A 14,407-nucleotide genomic window follows, 5' to 3' on the forward strand; every position below is an offset into this window, starting at 1 on the left:
AACACGAAGTGCGTTTATTGTATGAAGCTAGTGCCTCACTTAGATCAGAGGTGGACAATAACAACTTATTTCTAAAAGTTCTTGAAGACTCTATTACAGAAAAAATAAAAAATTTTGAAAAAGATATAAATCAAGACTTATCTTATCGAACAGCTGAAATTATTAGTGAATTGGATACTCGCTTAAGTGCTCTTGAGAATGAACAACAAAAAATTAACAGTAGTGAATGAACTTCATACTCAGGCTAGAAAAAATTATCCTCGACGGCGAGTTGAAATGCGTGATATTAATGAGACATGGCAAGCAGATTTAGTAGAAATGATACCTTATTCAAGAATAAATAAAGGTTTCAAGTATTTACTAACAGTTATAGACATATTTTCGAAATATGCTTGGGCTGTTCCAGTAAAAAGTAAAAATGGAAAAGATGTTTCTCATGCAATGCAATCTATATTTGCTAAAAAACGTATACCAAAAAACTTGCATAGTGACAAAGGAAAAGAATTCTATAACTCACAATTTGAAGCATTAATGAAAAAGCATAAAATAAATTTTTACTCAACATACAGTAATATGAAGGCTTCTATTGTTGAACGGTTTAATCGAACACTAAAAAGAAAAATGTGGATGCAATTTAGTTTACGAGGAAATTACAAGTGGTATGATATATTGCCTACTCTTATTTCCAACTACAATAATACAAAACATAGAACAATTGGAATGAAGCCTAAAGATGTTACTTCAGAAGACGTTGAAATTTTAAAAGAAAGGATCTCTAAACTGAGAAAAATTCCTTTAAGACGACCAAAGTATAAAATTGGTGACAAAGTTCGAGTAAGCAAATATAAAAACGTTTTCGAGAAAGGATATACACCCAATTGGACAACAGAAATATTCACCGTGGATCAAGTTGTATCAACTCAACCAGTGACTTACAAGCTCAAGGATTACCAGGATCAACCCATCAGCGGAGGATTTTATGAAGAGGAACTTCTTAAAGTAAAATATTCAGATATTTATCTTGTGGAAAAAATTCTCAAGACACGTGGAAACAAAGTTCTTGTCAAATGGCTTGGCTTTGATAATTCTCACAATACGTGGGAAGATAAAGCAAATGTATAATCTATTATTCGCAAATCGTCCCTAGTAACTTAACGCAAATGTCAATCAACCAGCAAATCAATCAAAGATTAATGTTAGCGTAGAACCTCTCTATAAATCAAAACTACTTCCAACAACAGACCTTTACACTGCCAGTGCCAAATTTAATTAACATTAAATCAATAATGAATCAATAATGAATCAACAATGAATCAATAATGAATCAACAATGAATCAATAATGAATCAATAATGAATCAATAATGAATCAACAATGAATCAATAATGAATCAACAATGAATCAATAATGAATCAATAATGAATCAATAATGAATCAATAATGAATCAATAATGAATCAATAATGAATCAACAATGAATCAATAATGAATCAATAATGAATCAACAATGAATCAATAATGAATCAATAATGAATCAATAATGAATCAAATCAGTTGGCACTGGCATTGTGAAGGTCTGTTGTTGGAAGTAATTTTGATTTATAAAGAGATTCTACGCTAACATTAATCTTTGATTGCTTTGCTGGCTGATTGGCATTTGCGTTAAGTTACTAGGGGCGATTTGCACATTTAAATTAATATAAGTTTTAATCATATGTTATTATGTATATATGGAAGGATTTTTTAAATAAAAACACATGGAAATTGTATATATAATTGCATTATTTATTAACAAACCTTTTATTTTTTTTACAATCATATTTTACAAAATCATTCGTCGATTTTAGGGATCGCATAATGTCCCCACGGTAGAGTGTCGGTACTCCCCGGTAACAAATACCGTTTGTCGTCTTGCGGACTTAAGGCTACTTTTATCTGTTTTACAGTCTCAATGTTGTGTAATCGTGATCTAATATTATACTGTGTTCGAGTTTGAATGTCGAAATCTCGCAGACATTTTACATAATCATCAAAGTGAATCGATTTTTTCACAACGCCGGATTTAATGCCTTTAGCTTTTTTAATAAAATCTTTACCTTCAACCCGTACGCTGTACATCTTACTCCGCAAGCCAACAAATTCGGTAACGATCTTACCGTTACATTCGTCTTTCATTAGACCGAGAATCTTTTTGTTGGCTTGCGGAATGCCGTACACGTTGTTTGCGGGATAGTCTGACGTATCGAACTTTTGGATGTCATTTTTCATGTCATTGTAGACATCTTTACATTTAATTTCATAGATTAGACTGTCTGTATCGGTATACATCAGTTTACAATTGTCACCGTATTTTTTTAACATATACCCGTAGTGAAAATCGTAAATAAGCGTTTTGGAAACATCGAGCACACTTAACCCCACATAGATCGGTTTGTTGAGTAGTACCTCGGTTTTACGCAGTTCAATGGCAACCAGATTTTCGTCGAATATCGCTCGACTATGGAAATTCGGGCGAGAAATAAGGGCTTCAGCTCCATAGCGGCCAAACCATTGGGTGACAAGCTTAATGTCGACATGTTTACGGACATTTTCCATTGTTTTACCGTATACCGCATTGTTCATGAGCTTGAACAAATTTTTCTCGAACTCATTCTTGGCGTTGGTTCGCATCATCGTATTATAGTCTATATATGGTTTAAGCCATGTTGATTGCTTAAACTGTAAGACTCGATGAATTTTAACAAGCTTAATGCCGTTGGCGACAACTTGTTTTAAAGTGCGGTAGTGGATCACATATTTTTCTTTGGGTAGGAGAGTTGTTAATAATTTCTCCTGTTTCGAGAGGGGGGGTTTTGCATTTTCTGCACAAAATGGCATGTCTTTGTGAGTATCGTGGAGATTTTCAGGATACTCCAAGTCAACTTCGAGTATGTATCCAACAGGTGAATCGTCGGATACATTAAAATTGAAAGAATTGTCGACATTTTCAACCCATTTGAAGCCGCCATAAGGGAGCGCTTGAGCCATTGCCCAGCCATATAAATTGTTGGCGTCAAAGTACATGATGTAGCTTGTATCTTTGCTATCATCGAAATTTTCCATATATCTATTATTCGCTATAGTATATCGGTTGCAGCATTGACTTATGCCACCTCTAATACCAGACTCAACAAACATAATCATATCGATATCGGTTATTAGTTGCAATCCTATGGTCGTGTACTTGAGCATAGCATCCCAAGTTAAACCGGGGGTCGTATAATAATGAGCAGGATCTAACCCGTACGCTTTAACACATTCTTTTCGAAAATTTTCAAAGACATCCGCAAGTAACAATACATCTGTTTTCATATACAAATGTACATAGTCGTAGAGATTCTGACAGTCAAACTCGGTCCATACATTCTGCGCATGCGCATACTCATCATCAGAAATACCAGCGTCATACAGAGTACTATAAAATTTCTCGATCGGGGGCAATTCTGTCTCATCTAACTTACTTTTCGAGTCAAAGTACTCGTAAGGGAACACACCTTTACGCGTTAGTAATTTTATTTTATCCGGATCTGTCACCGTACTGGCAAAAACTGAGTTTACAATTTTATACTCGTCTAAGTACGATGCGAGTTTTTCTAGGGATGCTGCCATGAATCGCAATGAGTCAATAAATCGAAATTTGACCTCACTCCCCTTGACATGTTTAGTAAAAGAGATATACTTCTCTTTGTTAATGGGGAGGAGGTCAATTTTCCCTTCAAAGCTCGTAGAAATCGCGTGTATTATAAAATGGGCGTCATAGCCACTTAGGTTGTGAAATACTACGGGGATCGTTTGACAATCTTGATAGTTTAGATTGCACGATTCATGGGCAGCACCCCTATATTTGCCAGTAAGGTGACAGTGATCACGGACTTTCTTTTCGCTTGCCAGTATTTTCTCATGACAAATGTGACATATTGTCGCTCGCTTGAAGTCACTGATTTCTTGAGGAGTTAAGGCATTCATTGGTATCGGATTTTTAAATACATTATCAATTTTTTCAGATAATTGCCTTAATTCCTCAGTAAACCATTTAGCAGGATCAGATTCATTTTTCGGGCATGGTACATATTTACATAACGATTCATCGTAGCTGCATTTTATATAATAGCCAATACTCAATAACTTATGGCGCTGGAATACTTCAGTCTTACTTAAATTGTCTACATCTTCATCGGCGGAAAGAAGTAGACTTTCACAGTCCGCGTAAATTACATACGGTACTCTCTCTTTATTCTTATAATTTTTAAATGTGATTAAACTTTTATCAATCGTCGGTAATTTTATTTTACACTCATTCACTTTTTTACAATTTTCGATGTGTGCGTTCAATCTATCTACAGATGAAAAGTAGTGTAAGCATCGGTCACAGATGTATTTTTTATTTCTATTTTTAGACAACTGCTTAAACACTAGTCGCGATAAATCTTTTATCCACACATAATGGAAGTTTATAATATTATCGTCGTCATACAATACAGTATCATCATCACTTTCATCCGCATACATGTCGGCAACATACAAGAGATTTACATGCTTATCTCTTTTTTCCGCAGTGAGATGGAGAGGATGTACAGAAAAGTCACCATACCTTTTTGTAAGGCCGTAGACATTAATCGAAACGTCATTAATTTTTTCAAATTTTGGAACATTTTTAAGTGTTACTGGGAATTCAATACCCTCAAAATTTAACTCATTTTCAAATTCTTTATAATTCGAAACTCGATCATTTCTCACTACATTTGGGTGTAAGGCTGAGAGTACCGCCCACTTAAAACACTCATTATCTTTGTTTTGCACGTTAATACAGGCTTGTTTTCTTTTAATTTGTGAGGGTAGATCAATGTATGAGCTCGCGCGCATCGGGTTGTATTTATTTACATTCACTTCAAGTCTTATAATAGACTGAAGATTCCAGTTTGAACCCTTTGCGTGAAACTCTTCTACACTGCGCAAGATTGGCTGCTTGATGTTCTCATCAAACCAATCATCTAAAAGGGTTGTGGGGAAGATGCTGTTAGCCTTAGTTCCAAAAGGAATTGGCTTAACTACTTCTTCCTCATTTTCAACCCTTTTAAAGTTGGCAATGAGAACACCATACACCAAAATAGGACCATATTTGTTTATAGCATCTCTAATGCGGTCCTGAAAAAGTCTAGACGCATCGTCTAAAAACGCGCTTATATCAATGTGTACAAGATTTAGAATCACATTAGTGTATAATCTACACGCAAACGCACTCTCACATTCTTCCCAGCGCACACGTTTATTGATATCTGGATCACTAATTCCAGCGCCATCTACAATATGGGACTCAAACAATGCGCGAAACCTTATGATGGATTGTAGAATGCTCACACATCTTTTCTTTTGATGTGTAAAGTACATCGACTTGAGAATGCTCGATAACAAGTTTTCATGTTGTGAGCATTCTACAACCCATCGTTCAATGAAAGAGCGTCTCTCATTTACGTTACTCAAATAAGGTATCAACTCAAGGGCTTCTTTAATGAGAGTGACAGTGATGTCACTCTCGTCGAGAATAGTACCGTAATTCGGATACTTACGTGGTGGTCCATCGGTGGTCGTCGCCTTCCGCTTCATCTCTGCACCTGAAATTACAAGAAACACACTTACAAGCTAACAAAAGAATATACAAAATATAAAGAATACAAACTAAAATAGAACAAACTTACAAACTAAAATAGAACACACTTAAAAAACTAAAAAAGAACACACTTACAAGCTAAAGAACTTAACCTAAAAATCAATACAATGCAATAAACACAGAACACAATAAACACAGTAAATATAACAAAAAAAGACAGTAAATGTAACAAAAAAGACAGTAAATATAACAAAAAAGACAATTAGTAATGGCAAGGGGAATCTGCTGATGCTGCTGTTGGAACCGCTGAATCTGTGAACAAAACAGCTACTGACTAAACTCGACAAAATCCCTGAATATATACCCCGAAATCCCCACTCCTACCTTTCACGCATGCGCACTAGACTATTTACCCTCACTCCAACCTATAACGCATCCCCACTCTTAAATTTTCCCCCACCTATTCACGCATGCGCAATACTCTTACTCTAACGCAGTCGTAACAATTTCTATACAGGATCCGCAAAATAAATATACTAATTTACAAAAAAATAAAAATTTATTGGTTTTTAAAAATAAAATTTAAATTTAAATTTAAAAATACGCGCCGCCGTCGATGGCAGCGACGGTGAGCGGGCGTGAGCGGGCGGTGGCTGCGCCTCTGGTGGAGGTCCCGCCGGCTCTCTCTCCTCTACCCTGGGCTCGGGAGACTGCGCCCAGGGTATCGGTGACCTACACCGTGGTGGACTTCCGGGCGGGGTTGTAGGCAGCCATTCCACCGGTGTAGGCGACCTGGGTGGAGTCCCCAACTGAATGAAGGGTGGGGGAGACTCCGGTTCCATCCTGGGTTGAGGTGGTGTCGGCGGACGTTCCACCAACGCCCAGGGTGGTGAATATGGCCGCCACATAGGGTACATGGCGTGCAGCGGTGACAGCTCTGGCGACGGAGGTGGCGTCCCCAGTTCCACATAGGATGGCTCCCTTGGTGGAGATCCTGGTGGTGTTGTCGGGAATGGCACCTCATTCCGTTCATTCTGTAACTGAAAAACATATTATATTATAATATATTATATTATATTATATTATAGTATAGTATACTCACGTTGTACTCGGACACCATCCTCACGAGGCAGTGGTAGCACCGGCAGCTCTCCATCGTCGACCGCTCTATGCCTCTCCGCGATCTGGAATGAGCTCTCTACTGCGTGCTAGTCACCCTCGTAGGTCTCTCTCCCCGCCAAGCGGTTCCCCCACTACGCGCGCTCACCACTCTGTTGCGTGTGGCGGTTGACTTGAACTACTGTGAGCTCACCGCCGGCAACGAGCTCACCGCTGATATCAAGCTCACCGCCGGTAACGCGCGAAATTCAATTTGAATTCAAAACGCTTATTGTAGTTTTAAGTAATAATTTCACTTACCTTAATTATACATTGTTTATAATAAATAAAATAATTATAATAGCAATAATTAATAAACAAAAAAATTAACTACACTTACCTTAATTAAATAAATAGTTTTTAAATAAATATTAATAATAAACAATTTATAATTAATATTTTTTAAGCAATAATTTTTTATATAATAAATAAATATTTACAATTAATATTTTTTCTATATAATAAACAAATATTTACAATTGAAATTTTTTAAACAAACAGAAATGTATTAATCATTAATTAAAATTTAGTGGCGCCATCTATCGGCGGCAGCCGGAACTAAAAAAATCGGTCGGCAAAACAGAGAACATCCCTTCCAATAGACTTGAAAGTTTGAAATTAAATTTTTAAATTTCCCGCCAAATGGGTTTGGAATTCGCAAGTGGCGCCATCTAGCGGTGGCAGCCGGAACTAACTCGGTCGGTAATGTAGAGCGCACCCTACCAATCACTGATAATGTAGGAATCTACCTTACCGACCTGTCCTGGTGTCCTCATAGCTATACTACTTAAGTTGCTTGTTGAAGTTAATATATAATAAAATCTTATTCTTTGCATCAAGACGAATCGATTGGTATATAAAATGTATAAATTGTATGAGAATTTATAGAGTTAATCGCAATTAAAGCTGAAAAATTCGCATTTTTATCAAAAAACGAGTTCTTTCCGTAAAATTATGTTGCCGTATAAGAAAATCTTATCATTTATTTCTAAAATCTTATTCTTTGCACCAAGATGGATCGATTGGTATATATATAAAGTATATATTATATTTAAATTTATAGAATTAAAAACAATTATAGACAAAAAATTTGCACTTTTAATAAAAATTTATTTTTCTTAAAAATCATGTTGCTGTACAATAAAATGTTATTATTTATTGAAAAATAAATCAAAAATCTTATTCTTTGCATCAAGACGAATTGATTGATGTATATAAAGTATATATATTCTATTGAAAATTATAGAATTAATTACAATCAAATTTGAAAAATTCACTTTTTTACTAAAAATTTTTTTGTTTATTTAGATTCATATTACTGTATAAGAAAATTTTATTCTTTCTATTAAGACGAATGAACTTTATTTTATAAATGTTATAAATTGTATTAAAAATTATTTAAAAATTAAAAATATTTATCGTTAATGCTTCCTCCACGAGGAAGCAAATTATTTTTGCTGATCGTAAAGAGGAAGCAAAATGTTCATGCAATGAACATCTGGATTTACAACTTGTTTTCTATTAATTTAAAGCTTTCATTATTTTCCCAATGCAATTGTACATACGTAACAGAAATATTTGAAGAATCATTAAAATTGAATTTTTCTTATAAGCCAATAAATATCGTTTTTCAATAATATATTCTAAGATTCACTCCCTCCATTATTTTGCCTCTCGCCCTTGAAGTGTAATGATGATATGTACCTGATGCACACATCAAAGTATAGTACTCAAGTAGACACATAAATACATATATTACACCCGGAAGCTCTCTCTCAAGCCCGCTCTTGAAACTGACATTTCCCTCTCTCTATACAATAATCTATAATATGACGACAACGACACAAACACCAACACATTTCAAGTAATACTCGAAAAATAATTTATCGTAATTAGTTTGATGCGCACCTCCATACAACCATTACTTTTTTTTGAGACGAGGGGAATGAATTGATTTTCACCAAGTTGTGACACTTTTACGAGTTGAAGAAAGAGAGAAAAAAGAAGAGAGCGTTGAAATAAATAACCTTCAAGAGAAACATTAACGGAGGGGTAAAATTTATAGAAATCGGCTATTATATGATTGCAAGCGTTCTCTATGTATGTATGTATGTATATATAAAGATAATCCTGGCTTGTCCGAACTTTATAGATTTGCAAGGATTCAAAAGGACTTTATAGCGATCTCTCGCCATAGGGCACAGTCTATTACGATAATAAATCCAGGTTATTGATCCACTGAAAGTGAGTAATTGCCGTTTCGCCTAAAGGTTTCTAAGCTACATAGACACAAACATATATATATATATATATATATATATATATATATATATATATATATATATTTTTTTTTTTTATTTTTGGGTAAGACTCCGTCAGAAAAAATACAATTTGCATGGGGTCTTCAGAATATTCTGTAATTTGGTGAAGTTGTTGTTACGTTTAAACTCGTAACGATTTTTATTTTTATTTTATTAAGAAATAAGACAACTTTTATATTATATAACTTCAAAGGAAATTTGGAAATTATTATTGTTTTAGAATTAAGTATTTTTCACACAATTAATAGAAAAGAGGTATTTTCTTTACTATTAATCCACTCAACAATTAACGATTTATTAATTAATCTCGAATCATTAACCTACATTAAAAATAAGCAACCTAACTTCAATTGCTTTTTTTTACCTTTTTAATATTATCAGAATAATATTTTAAAAATTACAAAATATTATAATTTTTAAAGAATATAAAATCTTTCAACATCTATAAGAAATTGTCAGAATCATCAAAAAAACAATTTCACAGGAAAGACTTTTAAATGTATTGGTAAAATACCAAGGAAAAGAAAATACCTACACATTGGCAATATAGAAAAGAGAACATCGAACTCTATCACGCCATTTTTAAAGAATTTGCAAGCTTGCAAAAAGCTTGCCTAGTAACAATAAGTTCGAGGGGCCGTGTGCAACGGAATCCCCCACTTTACCGATTCTGAACCGAATTCGAGGGTGTGACCAAAATCACAGGTGGAATAATCGAGGAGTCTTAATTATCATTTCCCGCAAGGCGGATGTTTGATATATTTTATTTGTTTTATTTCCCGCAAAAGGCGGAGGTTTATATTTTTTTTGTCCCCAGAAATAAGGGTTGATTTTGAATTGTTTTAATTGATTGAATAAAGTGAATTGAATTGAGAATTTCTAATATTTTACGCGAAATTAAAGAAATAAATAATTTAAAAGAATACAAATACTAAAAGTGAATACTAAGTGAAATACTATTTAAAAAAATAAAAAAAGGAAACTAAAGAAAAGATAATCAGTTAAGAATACATTGTGTTGATAAAGTGAATTAACGAAAAGTGAAATTAAAATAAGCTAAGTAAAAAGGGAGTGTTAAATATGAAACCTCCGTCTAGTGCTTTTTAAGAATATTTTATCATTTGTCATTGTCAAAATAATATCAGGTTTGATTACAAGTTTAAATTCGGTGACCCCGAACTTTAAACATTAAAATCAATTTTTGATATAATTTTTTTATAAAAGTAATTTAAAGTATAATACTGATAATAATAATAACAAGGAACTAGAAACAAAAAAGAAACAATTGAAGGAAAATACGAAGAAAATAATTAAAAAAGAGGAAGAAATAATTCATATAAGGAACCTGTCCCAGGTGTGAATCTGAGTGATTCACTTGAGAAAAGTAACAGGATACTTTTCTGTACTTAAATACAAAAATTAATAAAATTGTAAGTTGGTGAGTCGATTACTATTTATCACATTATTTTATACATGATTACATTTACACATAACCATATTCTACACGTATAAAAATATATATACAAAAAATTATCTTGTATGCAACAAATAATAGTTAAGTTATTATAAAAGTTGTATTGTTATACACGATTTGAGAATTCAAATAGATCATGTTTTATTAAGAAGGGATATTTTACAATAACAATTATTACTTGTTATAAGCATAAAAGATTTTAAGGGGAATTAAAAATCTTGATCATTTGTAAGATTTTATATTAATTTCAATCGCATTAAAATTAATAAAACTGAGTATATTACATTCCACTCATATTACATTTAGTGTTTTATTACAGTTGTTATACTGTTGCCACCTTTTCCTTTTTTTACTTCTTTCAATTAAAGTACCGTCTAATCGGAGGCACTGAAGTAATAGTGCACTTAAAGGGGGGATCCTTTATTAAATTCTAATAATAATAATAATTATTACTTTAAAGAATTTAAGGTTTTATTTCTAAAGATATAAATACTGAGTATTTTCTTTTATTTAAAAATTTATCGAAAATCTCTTTTCGATACAGTTAAGTCTAAATTCGATTTAATTTAAAAACTTTCTTTTTTAATAATAAATTCAAACAATCGAATTTAAACCTAACAGTTGTTATATTTGATAACAAAAATAAGTGTACCAAAGGATTTTTAAAAATTCTCAAAATTGTAAAAGTTACGCCATTTTGATTTTTTATAAGATTTTCTTTGAATGTGAATACTTCCGAAATAATTTAACGGATTTTAATGAAATTTAAATATGTCATACTTAAAATCATGTCCTTTCAGAATTTTTCAAAAGAAAAAATAAATTTTTGTTTTTTTTCAAAAAAAAAGTAAAAAAAAAATTTTTGAATCGATTTATTAAGCACGGGACCGATTTTTGAGTATTTTTCGATATATAATAAAATATTCCTTATAATTTCACCTTTCATTTACAAAAAAGAAAACGATGGAGACTTTAATAGTTTTCGAGATATTGCAATTTTTGTGGAAGCGCGACCACGTTTCAGTGCCAGCGCAGTATCTTTTACCCGGGACGCCTCACAGTGGGATTTTTTACACTTTACTTTTCAAAATTGTCTAGAGCCTACAAATTTTATTGGATTTTGATGTTCTTGGTCTTAAATAAAAGGGGATAAAATTACTAAGAGATCTCTTTAAACCGATTTTTAAATTTTTAATTGTTTATTTATTTTTTTGTTATTCAAAGTTAACAGTTTACAATATTTTTGTAAAAAATACTGTTTATTTTTTATTTTTCCATTGCACAAGATCGAAATCAATTTAAATTAGTCTAGTCTGACCACCTGACAAATAATAATGCATAATACAGTGTATTTAAATTGTTAAAAAAAACAATTTAAATTAACAAATAGATAACTTTGGTTTTTTTAAAAAACTTGTTTTTTTAGACAAATTTATGTTTATTTAAGTAATGTAGGTATATCTGTTTTGTAAAAAAATGATTTTAAAGTTAACAATTATCATTGTTATTAATAATAATTTTATAACCAATAATCTATTTTCTTTTGTATTTATAAACATTTCCAGCAGTTTTTAAACTTTAAATGTTTATATAATATGTATATTCTTTTAAAAACTTATAAAATTTACTTATTGATTTTAAAACAATTTTAATTAACAAATAGATAACATTGGTCTTTTTAAAAGAAATTATTTTTTTTAGACAAATTTATGTTTATTTAAGTAATTAATGTCTACGTTGTAAAAAAAATGATTTTAAAGTTAATAATTATCATTGATATTAACAATACTCAAATTATCGATATTTAAGTAGAGCTTTAAAATGTTATACTCGTTCAAAAAGGTTCTATTTTTTTGCAGAAATAAGCCATTTATTTGTTTATGAAGTTAATTATTTCTTTATAACAAATGTAATTGTTTAAGCTAATAAATTTTTTAAGTTTTTGAAAGAATATACATATGATATAAATATTTAAAGTTTAAAAAATTACGAAAATGTTTATAAATGCAAAAGAAAATAGATTATTGGTTATATAATTATTAATAACAATGATAATTGTTAACTTTACAATAATTTTTTTACAAAATAGACATACATTACTTAAATAAACATAAATTTGTCGAAAAAAAACAAGTTTTTTTAAAAAAAGACAAAAGTTGTCTATTTGTTAATTTAAATTGTTTTTTTAACAATTTAAATACACTGTATTATGCATTATTATTTGTCAGGTGGTCAGACTAGACTAATTTAAATTGATTTCGATCTTGTGCAATGGAAAAATAAAAAATAAACAGTATTTTTTACAAAAATATTGTAAACTGTTAACTTTGAATAACAAAAAAATAAATAAACAATTAAAAATTTAAAAATCGGTTTAAAGAGATCTCTTAGTAATTTTATCCCCTTTTATTTAAGACCAAGAACATCAAAATCCAATAAAATTTGTAGGCTCTAGACAATTTTGAAAAGTAAAGTGTAAAAAATCCCACTGTGAGGCGTCCCGGGTAAAAGATACTGCGCTGGCACTGAAACGTGGTCGCGCTTCCACAAAAATTGCAATATCTCGAAAACTATTAAAGTCTCTATCGTTTTCTTTTTTGTAAATGAAAGGTGAAATTATAAGGAATATTTTATTATATATCGAAAAATACTCAAAAATCGGTCCCGTGCTTAATAAATCGATTCAAAAAAATTTTTTTTACTTTTTTTTGAAGAAAACAAAAATTTTTTTTTCTTTTGAAAAATTCTGAAAGGACATGATTTTAAGTATAACATATTTAAATTTCATTTTAAATCCGTTAAATTATTTCGGAAATATTCACATTCAAAGAAAATCTTATAAAAAAATTCAAAATGGCGTAACTTTTACAATTTTGGAAATTTTTAAAAATCCTTTGGTACACTTATTTTTGTTATTTAAATATAACAACTTCACCAAATTACAGAATAATCCGAAGACCCCATGCAAATTGTAATTTTTCTGACGGAGTCTTACCCTTTTATATTTTAATATTTTCATATTTTTATAGTTTTAGATTTTGAAATTTTTAGACTTTTACATTTATTCATTTTTACACTTTTAAGATTTCGTATTTTTATATTTCCTTCAGAATAGAAAACAATTAATCGAAAATACAATTATATAATTTCGGATGAAACCTCGACACCATTCTAATTTTTCAAAGAAAAATTATTTTATGTTTTAGAGATAAATAAATAATAAGCAGTTTCTTAGTACTTCAGCTTTTCGGAAACAAGAACTTTTTTCCAAAAATTGCACTTTTTGTTTAAAAAGTGCCATTTTTGAGTTAAATTAATTTATTCGGATGAAATTATGCCTCAAGACCAATTTCTTTTCTCGAGGAAAAATTATTTTATGTTTCAAAAATAAATAATAAACCGTCTCTTAGTACTCCAGCTTTTCAGAAATGAATCCAAAAAATTCATTTTTAGACCATTTTCTAGTAAAATTAATAATAGATTTCGGAAATAAGCCTTTTTCAAAAAATTGCACATTTCTTCCAAACAGTGCCATTTTCTAGTAAAATTAAGCCTCGAGACCATTTTAATTTTTCGAGCAAAAATTATATTATGTTTTAGAGATAAATAATAAAAAGTTTCCCCTATTCAAGATTTTCGGAAAGGAGCCTTTTTTCAAAAATTATATTTTGTGTCATTTTTTGATAAAATTGATATTTCGGATAAAAATAAGTCTCTAGACAGTTTTAATTTTCTGAGGAAAAATTATTTTTTGTTTCACATATGAATAATAAACAATTTCCCAGTACTGCAATTTTTCGGAAAAGAA

This window comes from Leptopilina heterotoma, unplaced genomic scaffold (genome assembly GCF_015476425.1).
Source record: "Leptopilina heterotoma isolate Lh14 unplaced genomic scaffold, ASM1547642v1 Lhet_338, whole genome shotgun sequence".
NCBI classification, from domain to species: domain Eukaryota; kingdom Metazoa; phylum Arthropoda; class Insecta; order Hymenoptera; family Figitidae; genus Leptopilina; species Leptopilina heterotoma.